Consider the following 20,743-nt stretch of genomic DNA (forward strand, 5'->3'; position numbering starts at 1 on the left):
GGCCTCTTCATAGTAAAATAGTTCAGTGTACAGTATTAGTAAGTGGACTCACTGTACTTATTGACAGCAGCTCCCTGTGTACCTCATAGAGCTAAAATTACACTCCCCTCCTCCAGGCTGGGCTGCCCTGCATTTAGGTCATTCTGTCCATAATATGGCCAACATGGAGGAGCATGTGACCATGCTCTGTCCCCACCACGCGCCAGTTTCCACCACTGAGTATGTATTTTTCTTTGGAGAACACGGGGGCAGGATATGGTCACATGCTCCTCCATGTTGACCATCTTATGACAGAATCACCACAGAGCAGGACAGCAAGTACATTTACTAATACTGTACACTAAACATTACTATAGAGGGCCAACCCCTTTAAATACCCTGGCAAGCCCTAGAAGCATTCCCTGCTTGCTCCTCCCTAATTGCACCCCAGAGGGTTTAGATGTTTCTACAATATTCATACAATATAAACCATTTAGAAGAGAACCAGCTTCTTGGTAGCATGATACAGGTAAGAGTCTTCAGAGGACCTATGCTGCAATGTTGGGTTAATACATGGTATTTTGGTCAGTATTTGAAAGCCAGAACCAAGAGTGGAACCAATAACTTTTTTTTGTGTTTTGTACCCACTCCTGATTTTGGCTACAAATTCTGATCCAAATACTAAGTGTGGACCGAGCCTTTTAGCACTCTGATCATGTGGGCACTCTCATTGTGCTCATGTAATCAGCAGCAGGACCTGCTATACACAAGGATCCTACACAGCATAAGGATACACCTGCAACAGCCAGGACAGGAGATAAATACCAAAGTCATACAATCCTGCCATGGTTGTACGCCAGACACAGCCAAATAAATTGCCTGTCAGTTTCACATCAGCAGGCAATGATGCTTTGGTATACAGAGCTTACCAGAGCATTATAGCAGCAATCAGATAACATTTTATTGCTCTCTCAAGGAATTAAAACAATAATAAAATAACTAATTTTTAAGTATTTAAAAAAAATAAAATAAAAAGTGTTTTCTGTTGGTGAAAGTATAAACAAAAAACAAGATATGATCTACTGAGCAAAGGGGACTATGGGAAAGGGCCAGGGTCACAGTTCAGAGAGGAAACTAGGAAGTGATTAGATCCATGAGGGAGAAAAACAGTGCAGTGATGTAAGTTTCTTTACTAAAAACTATTTTTTTTACTCCTTTACATATATCTGGTAGTCATCTGATTCTGACAACTTTTTCTTAGGGACAAACCCCAAAGGCTTACCTTACAATTCCACGTTAACTTTCAAATGCATTAATTTACTATTGTGTATTTTGGTATTAAAACCTTTGACTGGTACTATATATATTAGCACTCTATATCCTGAGGCTCCTGTAAGTTGGCAGAAGTAAGGCAGTCATTATATCTGCAGAAAAAGCAGCAGTTGTCTGTTTGTTTTAGCAAAGAGGTTTTAAGTGGTTATTATCCACACAGATTAATAAGCCATAGCTGCCAACATTCAGAAAATTATTTCAGGGAGACTGTCTAAGGGTCCTTTTACACGGCCCAATATGAAGCCGTGCAAGGACACAGAGTGCTGATCAGCAAGATCTGCGCTTATTTGCAGTGCCTTCCAAAGGAAGGATCAGTTGAGCTACTGGGCCGCATGAACCATCCCTTCATCACTTGTCCGACTACTATATTGCTGTCGGCTGCACATCCCATTTACACAGAGAGATGTGCGGCCAATAACAATATATTTTAGCGCTGTACATAAGATGGGATCATTGAGGATTGGGTGTTTTCCCACTTCTTGGCTGATCGCTGACACTATTACACAGGGTGATTACACTACGTAACAATTTTACCAAAATTTTTTGTTGTGTAGTGTTTTCCTAATTGTTTGCGCCTAAAATGAATTTAAAAAAAGGGTTATTATTCCCATTTAACTTTGCTTTTGTGGTCAGCACGGTGATGTTTTGAAATGAATGTATTTTTTTGAATATTCATGAAATATTCAGTGCTGAGGATAAATTTCTAGAAGCTTCTGGAACTATGAGACTTATCAAAAAGCTTCTCGAACTGTCCAGATCGGTCTGTAATCTTCTAGAAATTTCTAGGACTGTCTAGAATTGTCTAGACCAGTGCTTCTAAAACAGTGAGGTGCCCCCTAGTGGCTGGTGAGGCGCAGCTTGGGAGGCAGTTCTCACAAAAGTGACCACAAGCTGCACAGTCCTTTCCCTGACTGCAACAATCTCTGCTTTAGGAACATTATTGACTCATTTTGTACTTATTTAATGTTATACAGAGATTAGGAGACAAATGGAGGGTAGACTGAGCAATAGTTTTCATATTTGCATGGACTCCTATCATAGATGGTGAGGCCCAGCATCCTCTTGGTCAGTCTGGTGAGGCCAAGGCATCATTTTGTCTGTTGGATGAGGCTCCAGTAGAAAAAGTTTGGGAAGCACTGTTCTAGAACTTTCTGGGACTGCCCCCCAAGTGCACATAGCAGTATAAATACAGTTACCTTGAACTAACCAATCCATTTGATGTTGTGCACCGTATAAGTGAACTAGTGTACACTGAAGTTGATATAGATGGCATCCAGAGGTTGCACACATCTGGCAGACATATTTTGCTACGTCTGTGGCCAATGTATAAAGACAAGAGTCAAAAAGCACTCTGAAAGTATCTGCTAAGATGTGTGAGGCATACAAAGTATACTTTGGCGTGCTTGTTGGGGATCAAGACAAATCATGGGCACCTTATGTCACATGTGAGCATTGCAAGGAGGAAAAAAAGTACCGTAGGAAGCAGAAGGCCGCTTGGAACAGTTTTGTCACAGTGGTTTGCGGCTTCTTAGGCAATCACAAGGCTAAAAACTATGCAAACCTGGTTCAGACACTAAAAGATAACTATCCTGCATTGGGTTGTAGGATGTCCATATCCTTGACGGTCAACTTGATCAATTCAAAGAGAACATGGAGGCCTATTCAGAGGAGCGAGGCGAGTGCTTTCACCAAGATATGATGAACTTTCAACGCAATTACTTCAAGGACAGTATAAAGAGAACGTGATGGAAGACTATATTTGGGGGCTGATTCGTGACAGTGATTTGCAGTATAGTTGTAAATCCAGGAAATATACTTATTTTTTAGCTAATATACACATAATTCATTGAGTTTCATTACAACTGGATGTTTGTAGTGAGATGTTGAATGGTCCTATGATAAAGCACAGACACAAGCTGTTTTTTTAATCAATTTTATACATGAGCAGTTGAAATATAACAGTTAGAACCCAGGACCAACTTGTTTGACTTTGGGCCACAAAGTATGGTCCCCATGTGAGTAGGATCTGGTCCCCAAGGACCAGACATTGTTGTGCGAGGCACTGAATGACAAGCCAAGTAGTCAGACAGGTGAAGCATCTGGGCAGGTGGCTTTAGGAATCCGAGTCACCAACAGGAAGCATAAACCAAAGAACAGGTACAGGTCAGGATACACGGGCTATAAGCAGAACCACAGAAATACACTTTGCTTGGAATGCAAGAATCCGACAACGCTCAGGCAAATGTGGAACTGGCAAAGTGAGTTTAAATGGGTGCAGCTGGAACTGGATTGGCAGAAGGCAGAAAGAGGTGAAGACACGCTCGCCATTTAAATTCACAACAAGTGGAGAAGCAAGAAGAAGCAGGCGCCATCGGGGCCAAAGTAAGACTGGTACCGGCATGGAGGGCAGTTGAGAAGTGGGCAGGAGGGAAGCGGCGAGAAGGAGCACGACCTAGGAACCTGAGTTTTACATCCTGCTTCTTCATGCATCTCTCTTGTGTGACAGATATGCAGAGTCCTTCTGTGAGTATATTTCCTCTTAACCACAGTCATCCAAGCTGTGAAGATCCTCGTAAGCAGTGTCTACTCTAATTGGACCATGTTGGCTTTAAGAAGATCCATAACCAACATCAACCAAGCTATATATCTGCCAAATTGCCCTATAGCCCAATCTCCAATTAATCTGCTATTAAAAGTATGCTTAAAGGTACAGTGACTACTATTACTTTTAAGCATAAAAGCTGTACAACTCCTTGTGCTATAACAAATCTGTATGATTGTTGGCTTTTTGCAAAAGAGCCTTTCAGTAAAGTTTATAGTTATTTAATGGAATCTTAGTATCAGAAGTTATTTGCCTGCAGTATCAAGACCTCAAGTACCGCACACTAGTCCTCTCCATTACATGTGTGTGCTCATTAGTCCTGGATATTCATTGGCACCAGCTCCCACCAGCCACTAATTGGCAGTTGTCTATCTATAGTTGTCTATCTATGCTGTGTATGTATACTGTGTAAACTGTACATTGCTCTGTTCTGCATTTCTGTCAGTAGTTTATGTTGCCTTCATTTAAGATAGCATACACCTAAAGATTCCCTTTACAGACAGCCCACTTTTGCTGTCTGTTTATAAATAGCTAGTAACTGCGGGTAAAGACAGTTATTAAGCAATACTCCACTGAGTGTAATTTATATCTGTCATGCTGAGCAATCACACCTGAATCATCATGACAATCATTTATATAATAAATAACAAAATAATAAAAAAAAACAGCCATTAAAATAAGCCCCTAAAGAATAAAGCAAAATTTATAAAAAAATAAAAATTCCAATATAAAAACATAATAATAAAATAATAAATATAACACAATTAAAACAATACATCCACATACAAATAAATCATTGTAATTACAAAATATATATATATATACCCTGTTTCTCTAAAAATAGAATAGGATCTACCCCAAAGATATGCCCTAGCTTGATTTTGCAGGGTTTTTGAAGTAGGCTTGAAGTATAACGTACTCCAAAAAGTTACAGTCAGCGCCTTCAGCACTAGGTTATCTAACATGATGTAACAGAGACAGAAAATAGGCATACCATAGCTCTCAACCATCCTGGACAAGTGCCATGCTACCTCCCACCATGGCAAGGGTAAAGTCTCCTCACCTGCTTCCAAATCTTGCTCTGGAGTCCAATCTGCTGCCTCCCACATCTTCAGATTCAGACCAAATGTATTAATAGATTCGCTCATCCAGGGATCGAGCATAATGTGTGACTATTGTTCATGGAAATAATAGGACCTACCCTAAAAATAAGCCCTAGCCCCTTTTTCACAAAAAAGATATAAGACCCTGTCTTATTTTCGAAATATACAGGGTTAGTCAAAACTCTCAGAACACACTTTTATTTTTATAGAAGTGAAAGGGAAAATAACGTATCTGAATAATCGAGCAAGTAAGGTGAGAGGGTTATGTTTTAGGCCATGTCTGAAACATCGCCATTTTAAAGGTCACCATATTTGCCATAGGGGCAACTTTTTCCAATAGGAAGGTGGTCATGTAGCAAAAAACACCCCCAAAACTGCTGAGTTTCAGAAACTGATTTCCGCATTCAGATTTGCAAAATCTCCTGTAGTTTAAAATGTTTGAATGTTGGGTCAATGTAAAGTTGGGGTTTGTCCGAACCAAACCTTAAATGAACTGCACTAAAACAGATAAACAATTCCTCGTGTCCCTCTTCTCTTGTGTTCCCAGAAGCGGCCAAAATCTTGCGACAAGAGTGACAGCTTGCTCAGCCAATCACTGGTTGCGGTGCTGTCCCATCTCAATGCTCAGCTCCAGGTAGTTTAACCTGTTAAATACCTCTTTCAAATCATGCCAGTGACATTTAGCCATATACTCACACTGATTGGAAGTCCCGCGTTGAGGTCCAGGCTTCCAATTGTCTCCATGGCAAACTGAAGGCATAGGTGTGCAGATTGCCTGTTAGCATAATGCTGACATAGGCAATACACTGGACTACAGTAGTAGTGGAGTGTATAAATATATATATATATATATATATATATATATATATATATATTTATTCCCCCAACCCACCTCCAATAATAAAAATGCATTGTATTCCCATATATAACAAACGGTTACTTAGAAAACACAAAAACTATACATATTATAAAACAATATCATTATTTATACAGCACGATTCATGCTGTAATTTTTGTTTTTTAAAAGCACCAAAAAAAATGATTTGTAGTTTACTTCTATTAAAAAAAATCTCACGTTTTACCTTACTTATTAGCTGCTGTATGTCCTGCAGGAAGTGGTATATTCTCTCAAGTCTGACGTTTTTTACGCCGGGCTTACAAATGTCTCCGCAGCTCAGGGGATTTATGTAGAGGCACATTGCCTCTACATATGTCCCGATCGCACAGAGCCAGTCCGTGCGAAAATTTTGAAACCTACACCAGCTCAGAGCTGGCGTAGATTTCAGTATCATTTTTTCACAGAAAAAATGATAAATGCGGCGCACGCAGAGGCCATGCCGCCTTTGCGTGCAGCCACATCCCCCCGTTACTCCCCCTCTCCGCCCCATTGGTGAAGGTGGCAAAAATACCGTTTGCGAATATTTTTACGCTGATTTGCCCCATCTGCGCCTAAAAAAGGCAGTTACGCCTTTTCATACATGTCCCCCAATGTTCTCTGCTGCCACCTCTGTCCATTTCAAAACTGTCCAGAACAGCAACACATTCCCATAGAAAGCACAAGCCTGGAGAAACAGAAATGGCTGCACATCGCACCCATGGTTGATACGAAGGCTGGTTCAGCTACATTAAAAACCAACATCAGAATATGATTTGATCGAACCATATTGCCTCATGTACCACGTGCAGGTCTTCTGAGTCCCTAACTAAACAACACTGTGCCCATCAGCGAACGCTAACCCCACAAAGCAAGCGTAAGCAGGGAAGGGGGGCATAGAATGGTCCTGCAACCCCACTGGCCAGGGGACCTGCATGTGGTACATGAGGCAATATGGTTTGATCAAATTATATACCAACATCCTGCCGTTGGTTTTAAAATGTAGCTGAGAAGCATTAGTGTCAGCCATAGGTGTGAGGTGCAGCAGCTCCTTTATCTCTCCATGTCCGTACATTCCCATAGAAAGCCTCTCCTGCCCTCCAGACTGGAAAGAATACACCACTTCCTGTGGGACATACAGCAGCTGATAAGTACTGAAAGACTTCACATTTTTTAATAGAAGTAAATTACAAATCTCTGGCACTATCTGGCACCAGTTGATTGGAAATATTTTTTTTTTGTGAACTACCCCTTTAACCCCTTAAGGACAGAGCCTGAAATGGCTTTAAGGACAGAGACAAATTTTATAAATATGACCTGTGTCACTTTATTCATTAATAACTTCGGGATGCTTTTACCTATCCGGCTGATTCTGAAATTGTTTTCTCGTGGCATATTGTACTTCACATTTCTGGTAAATTGGAGTCGATACTCATAACGAATCTTTATGAAAAAAAACCAAATAACGTGAAAAAATGTGAAAAAATGCATTTTTCCAACTTTGAAACTCTTCTGCTTATACAGAAAATGGTTATGCCACATAAATTATATATTAAATAGCATTAGCAACATGTCTACTTTATGTTGGCAGCATTTATTAAACTATCTTTAATATTTTTTAGACAATAGAAAGCTTAAAACATTAGCAGCAATTTTCCAAATTTTCTGCAAAATTTCTAAATCAGATATTTTTAGGGACCTGTTTGGGTTTAAAGTGTATTTGAGGGGACTGTATGTTAGAAAGCCCCACAAAGCACCCGATTTCAGAAACTGCACCCCCCATACTCTGCAAAAGCACATCCAGAAAGTTTTTTAACCCTTTAGGGAAGTCACAGAAATAAAAGCTAAGTGTTTAAGAAATTTGAAATTTGAAATTTTCTGTGCAGATATTTTATTGTAATTCAATATTTTTCATAATTATAAACCCATTACCAGAGAAATGCACCCCAATACTGATTGCCCCATTTCTGCAGTTTCTCCCGAGTACAGAAATACCCCACATGTGGACATAAAGTGCCAAGCGGGCGCAGGACGAGCGTCCAAAGGGAAGGAGCGCCAATTGGCTTTTGGAAGCTGAATTTCACTGGAATGGATTTCAAGGGTCATGTCGCATTTACAGAGCCCTCATGCTGCCAAAACACTGGAAACCCCCCACAAGTGACCCCATTCTGGAAACTACACCCCTCAAGGAATCTAACAAGGGGTTCAGTAAGCATATGGACCCCACTGGTGACTGGCACAAATGTGGAACAATGTGACGTGAAAGTAAAAAAAATCATTTTTTCACTTTCACAGCACAAATGTGCCTGTTATCAAGGGGTCCATATCCTCACTGCACCCCTTGTTAGGTTGCTTGAGGGGTGTAGTTTCCAGAATGGGGTCACTTGTGGGGGGGTTCCAGTGTTTTGGCAGCACGAGGGCTCTGTAAATGCGACATGGCCCATGAAATTCATTTCAGTGAATCACCATTGATTTCCGGGGCCCCGGGTCACCGATGACCCGGGAACCGGAAAATCGCTGTAGTTGGCTGATTTGAATAAATCAGCCAATTACAGCGATCGTCAGCACGGGGGGTATAATCCACCCCCCGTGCCGACAAGCTACGATGGTCTGCTGTGTATTACAGCAGCCATCGTTGCCGGATCGCCGTGTGTTTACACACAGCGATCCGGTAAACATCGGGCGTAAGTGTATGCCCGTTTGCGTTAAGTACCACGCTGCGGGGGCGTACACTTACGCCCGATGTCGTTAAGGGGTTAAGCTAACTTCAATTAAACTAATGAGTGAGCCACTAGAATAGATTTTTTTTTAAATCGATCCCTGAGAATCGATTTATTGTCTTTCCCTAGATATGTATTCTCTTTTCCCAGATATGTGATGGATAGCACAATAAATGTTTTTACCTGTTCAAGATTGCCATTCGTTCACTCACTTTATCTCAAGTAAAATCCCAAAGGATCGTGGAGCCAAAAGTTCTTCCCATCTGGCAAAGTGATCGGCAGCGCTAAGAAGGACATGGCTATGATCGAGAAGGCCTGCTTCCTAAGGGTGGGTTTACACTACGGAATCCGCACAGATAAATTCCAGTGGATTCTGTCACTCGTACCCGCTCACAGCCTCGTACCTCTCTGCCCGAGCCATAGACACCATTCTATGGTAGGGAAGATTCCGCATTCCACCGAAAGAATTAACGTCACTGCATGCAGCCATGAACGGGTACGAGTGCCGGATTCCGCTGGAATTTATCCGTAGTGTAAACTAACCCTAAGGAGTATTACTTTCAAGATATTCCTGAACTGGAGGGAGTTTGGCGTATACTCCCCTCCAAAGAGTGGGTAAACTTCCATTTTAATTTTTTAGTGCTATTTGCAATAAGTTAGATTAGATATTAGTCCGCTCTCATTTTTTTTTTCTTTTTACTGCACCCACCTGCCCCACATCCATGGCACATGGTGCAGGGCACCCTACTAGCGCAGCAAGTTATACTTTATGAAACGGCCATTGTATGCTAATAGTGGAAAGGTGCAATGATGACAACTATACAGGTGGTCCTCGGGTTACGACGGTCTCGAGTTACGACGTTTCGTGGTTACGACGCTTTGTTCCGACGCCTTGTTCCGACCTACGCGGTTCCGTCGTAAGTCGAGTACGTGCAGTGGCGGAAGAATACAGTACAGTACTGTACTATACTATACAGTGACAGGTTCCAGACTGAGAAAAACGAGTCTCCTGGCTGCTATAACGCCCTGCATTATGGCTCCCAAACCTAAGCCAGACTCTGCTGATGCCACCTGATGTACCTCTGTGTTTATTGATACTTATGTAGGGTACTGTGTTAGCATACAGTAGGTGTTAGGATAGGCTAAGTGTTTACAGCACAGTACTGTTATTATGGTACAGTACTGTATGAATGTATGATCCGACTTACGTCGAAATTCGGTTTACGATGCCGCGCAAGAACGGATCAACGTCGTAAGTCGAGGACCACCTGTACATCATTGTCTAAAATAGGCTTTAAAAAAAAAAAATTATATTATTCACTCAACTGATGACGGTGTGTACTTTTCTATATCTCTGCTAAGGTGGTATAGTGGGAGGGTGCGGGGCGGGGCTGTCTGACATCTACTGACACTCCCCCAACCAGGAAGTGTCAGAGCAGGATTAATATGGGGATGAAAGGAAGCTCAAAACAAACATGTTATTCAATTATCTTTATTTATTCCTATGTACAGTATTTCTAGAACATTTGGGGCTTTTTAAACCACCAGATAAACTCTTTAAGGTTACGTTTATACATACATACTGTTTGTATAGTCTTTAAATTAAGATTTTTTAAAACAATTACATGAATGCAAGTTCTGTATTGCTATAATTAAATGTATTTGTGCACCCCTCTTGATGTCTGTCAGCCCAGACCTCCACATCATGCCTCAAGCTGCCCTATTCATCCTCAGACCAGTGAGCATCATTGTAACCCTGATCCCTGAGCCTGAAAAGATGATGTGCCCACAATTAGGAACTCTGCCTGGGTATTGTGCTTAAATCAAGTGTTATTTATTGCAACATTTAACCTTTATTGTGCCAAATTACTGCTTTGCATAGGACTCAGCAGAGTTTTCCCTAATATGTTCCAAGACAATGCTCTCCTCGTGACCTTTCATGTGACACAGAGGATAATATGCAAAGTTATTTTACAATTTGCTGCTGTTTTTACTCTCCGGCTGCTTGGAGGAAGCAGTTTTCTGCATTACCTCAGCCTCTGTTCACACCATTTTCCCAGCATTATTTTACAGCTCAATTTACACAATGGTTTAAGTTTTCCAGAAACTCTTTAGAAATATTATTTCTAAAATATGTATTATTATTATTATTATTATTATTATCATCATCATTATCAGATAGTAAACAAAGTCAATAGATTATAAAGTATATGAAGGGGTTATCCAGTTGCAGCAAAAACATTTTTCTGTGTTATTTTTGTACTTTCAGTATCATTTATTAATATTTAGTTTAGGTTGTAGTCCTTCATTAGCAACCTTTACTGTTTACTTCCAGTGGCTCAAAATCTGCCCTAGTTCTAGTACAGAGGCCAATCTTGGATTTGAACGCAGATGTAACTCACAGTGGGAACTGTCCAGATCTGTTGTGGTGTCCATTTCCCACAACAACAACAACATTTTTTTCCCCATTAAATCTGACAGCGAGCTCATTCACATTTTGATTTGTGCCTCTAAGGATATGTCAGGAAACTATCAAAATGACAAAGCAAAGTATCCATGCTTAATTATAGCCAGGCCCTATTTATTTAAAGGGGTATTCTAATTAGGTAAAGTACATGCTGTACCTTATTGAGACTAACAATTCATTCCATAGTTGTTATTATCTATTCAGTCTTCTTTCCCCAATTCTGAGCTGCTGCTTTCTGCTGAAGACACAGAAAACTGCACGAGCTGTGCCCTCCTTCCTGAGACGGTTCATGTAAAAGCTCCCTGGCTGTCTGATTCTGTACTCTGTTATGCTTGGAAAGTTAATATGAGGTGAACCTCTTGCCTCCGCAGCCTGTTTTGGCCTTAACTCCTTAAGGTCAAAGCCAATTTTCGTTTTTGCACTTTTGCTTTTTCCACTTTATGTTTAAAAGGCCATAGCGCTTGCATTTTTTCACCTAGAGACCCACATGAGCCCTTATTTTTTGCGAAACCAATTGTACTTTGCAATTACTGGCATTATTTTTCCATAACATATGCTGCGAAGCCGGAAAAAAATTATTTGCGCTGTCAAATTGAAAAGAAAAAGGAATTTGTTTTGTTTTTGGGGAGTTTTGCATTTACGCAGTTCGCCCTATGGTAAAACTGACTTGTTATGCATGTTCCTCAAGTCGTTATGATTACAACGATATGTAACATGTATAACTTATATTGTATCTGATGGCTTGTAAAAAATTAAAACCATTGTTAACAAATATATGTTCCTTAAAATCGCTCTATTCCCAGGCTTACAGCGCTTTTATCCTTTGGTCTATGGGGCTGTGTGAGGTGTCATTTTTTGTACCATGACATGTACTTTCTTTCGGTACCTTGATTGCGCATATGCGACTTTTTGATCACTTTTTATTAAATTTTTTCTGGATTTGATGTGACCAAAAATGTGCAATTTTGCACTTTGGAGTTTTTTTGCGCTTACGCCGTTTACCGTGCGAGATCAGGAATGTGATTAATTAATAGTTTGGGTGATTATGTGCGCACCGATACTAAATATGTTTATTTATTTGTTTATTTATTTATATTTATAAAATGGGAAAAGGGGGGGGGGGAATTTGGACTTTTAATAGGGGAGGGGATTTTTTATTAATAAAAAAAATTTTTACTTTTATTTTTACTGTAACTAGAAGTCCCCCTGGGGGACTTGTATATAGACAGCACTGATCTCTCATAGAGATCAATGCTGTGTATATACACAGAAAAGATCGATCAGATCGGTGATGGATTGCTATGGCCTGCTGCAGGCCATAGCAATCTATTGCCGAGCCGGGATCAGCGTCATTCCGACACGGAGGCCCGGCACGGGCAGAAGAACGGATCTCCCCCCGCGATCGAGGGGGGATATCCGTCCCACTAGACACCAGGGATGCACGGATCAAAGCCTCTAAGTGCAGCTGTCAGGTTTGACAGCTGCACTTAGAGGCTTAATTAGCCGGCGCGGCAATGGGACCCGCGCCGGCTAATAGAGGCACTGCCCGACTGCACATGTCAGCCGGGATCAGCGCCGTTCAGAGCGGGGTCCCGGCGGGACCCCGCTCTGAACACCCCCCGCGGCACTATGACGTATCAGATACGTCATGGGTCGCTAAGGGGTTAATGCCCGGGGCCTATTTTTTAATTCTGACCTGTCTCTCTTTATTTAGTAATAACTCTGCGGTGCTTTTAAATATCGTCGTTATTCTAAGATTGTTTTTTCGTGACATATTCCTCTTTATGTTTGTGCTATACTTTGGTTGATACATTCAGTAGTTTATTGTAAACATTACAACATTTGCTCAGAAGAAAGAAAATTCAAAATAGCTCTCACACCTCTTGAGCAAAGAGATGTCCCTTCAAGTCAAGTCTCGCTCAGTCAAGGAGCCTTAGAACATTGACTGGAGATTGACTTAGCGAGACTTGACTTGAAGGGACATCTGTTTGCTCAAGAGGTGTGAGAGCTATTTTGCATTTCCTTTCTTCCCAGAATTCTCAGTGGAGCAGCAATGGTCTGTAAGGGTGGTATTACACGGAACGATAATCGGCCGAATTGGCCCGATTCGGCCGATTATCGCTCCGTGTAATAAATGCAACGATCAGCCGATGACAACGATCATCGGCTGATCGTTGATAAAGCTTAGAACCTATTTTCGTCGGGCGCCGACCGCGCACCGCTGCGTGTAATAGCGGTGCGTGGCCGGCGACTAACGATATACATTACCCATCCACGTTCCAGGGCTGCTCCTGCCGTCCGCTTCTCCCTGCGTCCCGCGCGCGCTCTAGCGTCACAGAGGCCTGTCAGCTGATAGGCCGCTCAGCCAATCACAGGCCGCGGCGGTCCCGGCCTGTGATTGGCTGAGCGGCCTACCAGCTGACAGGCTGCTGTGACGCTAGAGAGCGCGCGGGACCCCCAGGAGAAGCGGACGCAGGAGCAGCCCTGGAACGTGGATGGGTAATGTATGCCAGTTTAGCAAGGGCTGCAAGGACATCGGTAACGATGTCCTTGCAGCTCTTGTCAAACGATTATCGGGCCGTGTAATAGGTCCAGTAAACGAGCAACGATCTAGCAGATCGCTGCTCGTTTACAGGTATTATCGGGCCCTGCTCGGCCCGTGTAATACCACCCTAAGTCTCCATACGTCTTTATGACGGACTCTCCTTAAGGAGAGTCACTACCCCTTTAACCAACATTTGTTCAAAAATTAGAAAAATTTAGGTTTCTTTATATTCAAAAATATCTTTTCCTAAGAAAGATAATCATGCCACATAAACGAATTATTCCTGCAACATCTACAACATGTCTACTTTATGGTGACGTCATTTGGTGAACGTCCTTTTACTTTTTAGGATGTTAGAGGGCTTTGAAATTTGCAGCGATTTTTCAAATTTTCAGGAAAATTTCAAATTCAGATTTTATTAGGGACCATTTCAGTTCTGAAGTGGATTTGTGGGGCCTGTATATTAGTTACCCCAATAAAGTTCTTCACTGTAAAAACTACACCCCTTAAAAATTTCATAAGTTTATTAACCCTTTAGGTATTTCGCAGAAATTTAGGCAAGTTGCAGGGGAAATTTAAAGTTTTATTTTTTTGGCAGATTTTTTGGGAACTCAATATTTATTCCTTTTACTCCAATGTTTCTAGAAATCCCCCATATGCGGCCGCAGTGCTTCACCTGACTCAACCACAGGCCGCAGACATGACAGAGACCTGGAGAATTTTGGGGCCTTTTTTTTTTATTTCAGTTTTTTTAGCCATTATATATCACAGAGGCCTTGCAGTGCCAAAATATTTGTGTAAGACAAATTGAAGTTTCCATCGGTACCATTCTGGGGGACATGTGACACCCTGATAATTTTTTAATTAATTTTTTATGAGGTGGAACTAATAAAAAACACAATTTAGCAGCTGTTTTTCATCATTTTTTGTATGCCGTTTACTATACGTTACATATGACATGTTATCTTTAGTCGTCAGGTCGATATGATTACAGTGATATCCATTTTATATAGCTTTTGTTATAGTTTATGGCATTTATACTATAAAAACTGTGTGTCTTGCATATTGTAAGAGCAGTAATATTTTTAGGCCAATTAAGTTATATAAGGGATTTTTTTTTGTGGCATAAGCTAATATTTTTAGAGGTACACCTTTTGGGTGCGTGACATTTTTTTCTGTATTTTTTAGGGGACAGGAATAACAAAAGAATGTCATTTTGTTTTATTTTTGTTTTTTTATGGCGTTAATCAGGTAGGATAATTAATGTAACAGATTATTACGGACGCGGCGATAAGTGTATATTTATGGCGGTCATTTATAAAAGGATAGGGAATGCGCATATTTATTTATTTATATTTATTTATTTAATTAATTTATTTAACTTATTTATTTATTTATTTATTTAATGAAGAGTGTGTGTGTGTGTGTGCTTTTTAGCTTATTTTTTCAGGTACATCTATAATACATTACAGCACATAATCTGTGCTGTAATGTATTATAGAGTGAATAAGCTGTAAGTACACTGACAGTTCATTCAAACAATCAGACCCCTGCCTCAGTGCAGGGGCCTGATAGTTCTAAGCATAGCAGCCCAGACGCACTGGGCAGCGTCTGGGTTTGCCTTGGTTACCCTCACAGTCGCGCGGCTCTGTGGGGGTGAAGGGGAGGGGGTCGGAGAGAGCGGATCTCCCCACCGGATTACCCATAGACACTGTGGTCTCTATGGGGTTAACTGCCCGGGGGGAAACGCAGCTCCCCTTTGGGCAGGGGCAGCTGGAGGAGGCTGTGGGAGACAGCCTCCTCCTGCTGCCCGATTGCCGATAGGGACAGCGGGGGGAGGCAGGGACAACATGACGTTCCAATGAACGTCATGTTGCAGGAACTACCTGCATTACATGACGTTCCTGGAACGTCATTTTGCGGCAAGGGGTTAAAGGAGAAGAAAATTTTTATTAAAGTATTGTATTGCCCCCCAAAAGTTATACAAATCCCCAATATACACTTATTAAGGGAAAAGCACACAAAGTTCTTTTTTCCCTGCACTTACTACTGCATCAAGGCTTCACTTCCTTGATAACATGGTGATGTCACAACCCGACTCACAGTGAGATCATCAACAACTTGGTGATGTCACGACCCGACTCCCAGAGCTGTGCGGGCTGTGGCTGCTGGAGAGGATGATGGCAGGGGGACACTGAGGGACACAGGGCACTGGAGGGACACTGAGTATCCCTCTGCCATCATTCTCTCCAGCAGCCACAGCCCGCACAGCTCTGGGAGTCGGGTTGTGACATCACCAAGTTGCTGATGATCTCACTGTGAGTAACCCTCCCAGCAGTACAGAGTGCAGAGACAGTCAGCAAGGGATGCTAATTACATCTGTTTACCTGGGCCATCTTGAATGGGAGGGGGGAGGAGGGGGTTCAGAGCAGGGATAGAGAGAACAGCTCACACAGTTTCTGTGTCTTTAGCAGAAAGCAACAGGCTCAGAGCTGGGGAAGGAGACTAAAAAGATAATAACATAGAAACATAGAAGATTGTGGACAGAAAAAGCCCCCCTGGTGCATCTAGTCTGCCCTTTTAGTATTTCCCTTCTTATTATCTTAGGATATATATATATATATATATATATATATATATATATATATATGTTTATCCCAGGCAGGTTTACATTCAGTTATTGTAGATTGACCAACCACATTGTTGCCTGCATACACACGGAAAGATTGTCGCTTAAATTCTAATGATATAACAATTTTTTGTATGATAATCTTCCGGTGTAATAGGACTCTCAGAGCGGTAGCCAGATGGGTCACCCTAACAGCTCACCTCTAACAATTCTATAACGTAAGACCTGTGTCCGGCTGCTCTAGAGCCTTTTAGTGACTTGCTTTAAAAACACATATGGACAGCCATTAAGGGGTTCACAATCCCCATTGCTTTCTTACTCACACTATTATGTGTATCAGACTTCAGAGATTGTTTAACTATTCCACAGTGTAATGATTAATGCAAGCCAGCAACTTTGACATACACAATAGTCTATGTATGTACTGGCTCTCCCACAGAAGACAGTGCAAGAGGATCCTCCAGTGGGCTCTGACAGCAGAACCCCCCCCCCCCCCCCATTTATATATATCTTAACTACACCATATGTCTTTGCTCTATTGCTGAGAACCATGTTGGAAGTTTCTTTTCCTTCTTTTTCTTATCTCTTGCTGCTGTGTAATTGATATCTCTCTTTTTATCTTCTCTTATTTGTACCTGACAATATGTATTTTCCCACAATGTTTTTGGTTGTCTAGGTTTAGACTATTTATTTACACTCCAAGATATTGCTCCAGCCGTTCTTGCATGAGAACCTACTTTCTGTCCCCTGACTGCGTGTGGGGCACAATACCTGATGTGGCTTTTTATATATTGTTACTGACATTGGTGGGAAATGAAGGTGTGTACTGTATATTTTACATATATTAATAAGTAAAAAATAAAAGTGAATATACAAATGTTCTGCTTAAAAGGAAGATGGCTTCTTAGAATATTTCCTCTGGTGGTCCCAAGGAACCCCATTAAGTCAAGCAAGGCTGTGCAAGAGCACTAGGACACGCGGGAGACAAGACAGATTAACCTGGCACATACCAATTTATTTTCTATATGGGGGGTACAGACATGCAGCCCTAAAATTAACCCACACACCTACCGCTACCTACTTGTAGTGTCCTCTCTGATAAGTGTGACCCCAACTGGACCATGGTCCCATCCCATCTGGGTGAAAGTATGGGAATAGGAAGGACAGAAGGCTTACAATCAATTTAATAGGGTCTCTTAAATAAAGGGAGGGTCAGAAAAAAATCCAAATCAGAGTTCTACCTAGACAAGGTCCCCAAGACAGCCCCTGCACCTCTCCAAAGACATGCTACACTTCCTCACTTGTTACCTGCTAACTAGAGATGAGCTAACTAGATTCGAGTCGATCCGAACCCGAACGTTCGGTATTTGATTAGCGGGGGCTGCTGAAGTTGGATAAAGCTCTAAGGTTGTCTGGAAAACATGGATACAGCCAATGACTATATCCATGTTTTTCACATAGCCTTAGGGCTTTATCCAACTTCAGGAGCCACCACTAACCAAAAGCTCGGGTTCGGATGGACTCGAGCATGCTCAAGGTTCGCTCATCTCTGCTGCTAACCTAAGTCACTACCACTGTTACCTGTACCTGCACCTAGCTGCCTACTTTAACCTGTATTGCACTGAAGTCTTTGAATAAAAGTCCTCTTCTGGGTAAGTGATGGACTCAGTGCTCATTTCTCTGTTGCACCTGCACCTACACATTGTGCTACCCTTAGAAGTGCCAGTGTGTTCGGGGTGGGCTACCATGACAAGTGCCCCAGTAAAAACACCAGAGCCCACCTGCTGTATATTACCATAGCACCTCAAGCCACGTCAAAAAGATATGTGAAACACCATCAATATGGTCTATGTGCATTTATTTACCGGAAAATTTAAACTCACAAATACAAAGTTTAAGGTGTAAATCATATTGTAGATTAAAACATATTCAATTAAAAAAATTTATATTATACGGGCCACACCATATTTTATTTGAACATTGACTTAGTATTATTTCAAAATGTGCAAAATGGTTATAAACAAACATCCAAAACACATAATTCATTTACTAAATAAGAAGGATAGTTAGATTTGACATTTGTTTCCGGTATGTACTAGGCCTACACAATAATCCATCATTTCAGATTTTATGATGACAAGTGGAAAGTGATCTCATGCCTTCATTCTTTTTGTTGTTTTTGACTTTGAATGATTAGACATTCTTTTACAACCCACCTTAGTATCTGCAGGTTGTTCAGTGCTAGAGGCGAGCTGAGCTCTATCAACTTTCTTCAGCTCAGTGTAAGTAACCTGGAGTGGGTGGAAATGTGAAACTAAATCACCTATAGAAAATGAGAAAAAGAGATGCTTGAAATGCTTTGACGCTGTATATTATTGTTACATTGAAGCTGAGAACTTGGTTTGTGAGATTTGAATTAAATAAAAATGGCTTCAAACTAATTCAATGAAATCTCTTGAGAAGATCCCCCCACCCCAACCTAGACTGATTTTTTTCCTCCCATTATAGTATATTAAAATGGTCTCTCTATAGACAGACTGCCCTCTTTTCCAAAGACCACTTTTTTGAGCATTTTTTTTATTGGGACCCCTTTATAAAAAACACACTTTCTTGCAGTCCATCTTATTCATATGCTTTCTGGAGCGAACATTGAGCATGCTTGGTTTCATCTGAACCCGAGTGTGCAGCATTTGATTACCAGTGGCTGAATGCAGGTGTCCTGGAAATCATGGATACAGCTTATCCAATTCTTCAACCACCGCTAATCAAAAGCCACACCCTCGGGTTCTGATGAAACCAAGTGTGCTCGATGTTTGCTCATCCCTAGAAACAATGTCTGCCCTTCCAATACACTTGGGGGCCGGAGCAACATATAAAACCTGTGCACTATACAAATCCATCTTGCAATGGTAAACATCCCTAAAATGTGGCAATAGCATGATTTTATATATATATATATATATATATATATATATATATATATATATATATATGTATATCTATATGGTACACAAAACGATTATGGGCCATTAAAATCTCATGTAATAGAAAACACTGATTAGCCGACATGAACAATGTTGAAAGACAAAGGACTTAGATAGAAACGATCTGCTGCCGTTGCTCCATGGAATAGAAGCGGCAGCAGCAGACTTCTGCTATCTTCCATGGGTGTCCCAGATTATTTAGCGATTACCTGGGCATCCCCCCCCCCCCCCCGCAGGTCCCTAGCCTCCCCTGCACTCACCCGCTCGCTGCCGATGCGTGTAATAGCGCCGGCAGCAAGCAGGGAACGAGGAGCAAGAGCTGACATTGCCCCGTGTAATAGGGGCTTAAAGGGGTATTCCCCCCAAAATTATTTTTCCATTAATGCGTTGCCCACCCGTAGCTTTCCATCTTTCCAATATCAAGTTATTATGGATTCAGCACAGTTTTGCTGTTATCTAGATGTGTTCACCCCCAGGGAATGCATAGAATCATCAGATCTCAATCCAACCCGTCTCCACTCCCTGCTCCTGGCCTGCACCCTCCGAGACAGCATCAGGTGTCCTCAGTCTCTTCAATGGGCTGGGTTAGCGCTTCTAACCCAGTCCACTGAAGCGAAGGAGGACAGTGAGACATACATAGTAACATAGTAACATAGTAAATAAGGTTGAAAGAAGACAAGAGTCCATCAGGTTTAACCTAGGGAAACCCTACTGTGTTGATCCAGGGAAGGCAAAAACCCCCACGAGGCAGACGACAACCACCCCACCACAGGGAGAAAACTCCCCCCCGACTCCAATGGCAACCAGAACAATCCCTGGATCAACGTATCACCGGAAATCTAATGCCCATAACTTGTAATATTATATTGTTCAAGAAAAGCAGCCAGGCCTCCCTTGAACTTACTTAATGAATCGGCCATGACAACATCATGTGGCAGAGGGTTCCACAGTCTTACCGCTCGTACAGTAAAGAACCCGCGTCGATGCTGATGATAAAATCTTCTTTCCTCTAGATGTAGAGTATTCCCCCTTGTCATGGTTACAGACCTAGGAGTAAAAAGACCACTACAAAGATCTCTGTACTGTCCATTCATATATTTGTACATTGTGATCAGATCGCCCCTAAGACGTCTTTTTTCTAGCGTAAATAACCCCAAGCGTGATAACCCTGTAACCCACCCATTCCCTTAATGACCTTTGTTGCCCTCCTCTGCACCCGCTCCAGTTCACCTATGTCCTTCTTATATACCGGTGCCCAAAACTGTACACAGTATTCCATGTGTGGTCTGACTAGTGATTTATAAAGAGGCAAAACTATGTTCTCATCTTTAGCATCTATACCTCTTTTGATGCAACCCATTATTTTATTAGCCTTGGCAGCTGCTGCCTGGCACTGATCACTAAAGTTGAGTTTACTGTCCACCAATACCCCCAGGTCCTTTTCGGAAGTAGTTTTACCCAGTGTTTTATTATTTATCACATAACTTTATTTATTATTACTATTATAG

At 41.5% G+C, this 20,743-nt stretch overlaps 1 long non-coding RNA gene across 2 annotated transcripts in view; it reads left to right on the plus strand.

Moving 5' to 3' along the window:
* The window catches only part of LOC138795637 (uncharacterized), a 53,958-nt gene that overhangs the window by 12,420 nt on the left and 20,795 nt on the right, over positions 1–20,743 (plus strand). Inside the window, exon 1 of one of the 2 annotated variants that reach the window (XR_011363646.1) lies at positions 16,938–17,070. The exons of the other annotated variant lie outside the window; for it this stretch is intronic. This is a non-coding gene — a long non-coding RNA (uncharacterized lncRNA). Of the gene's footprint in view, positions 1–16,937; positions 17,071–20,743 lie in introns of those variants that run through there. 2 annotated transcript variants of the gene reach the window in all.

The sequence above is a fragment of the Dendropsophus ebraccatus genome, chromosome 6 (genome assembly GCF_027789765.1).
Source record: "Dendropsophus ebraccatus isolate aDenEbr1 chromosome 6, aDenEbr1.pat, whole genome shotgun sequence".
Classification (NCBI taxonomy): domain Eukaryota; kingdom Metazoa; phylum Chordata; class Amphibia; order Anura; family Hylidae; genus Dendropsophus; species Dendropsophus ebraccatus.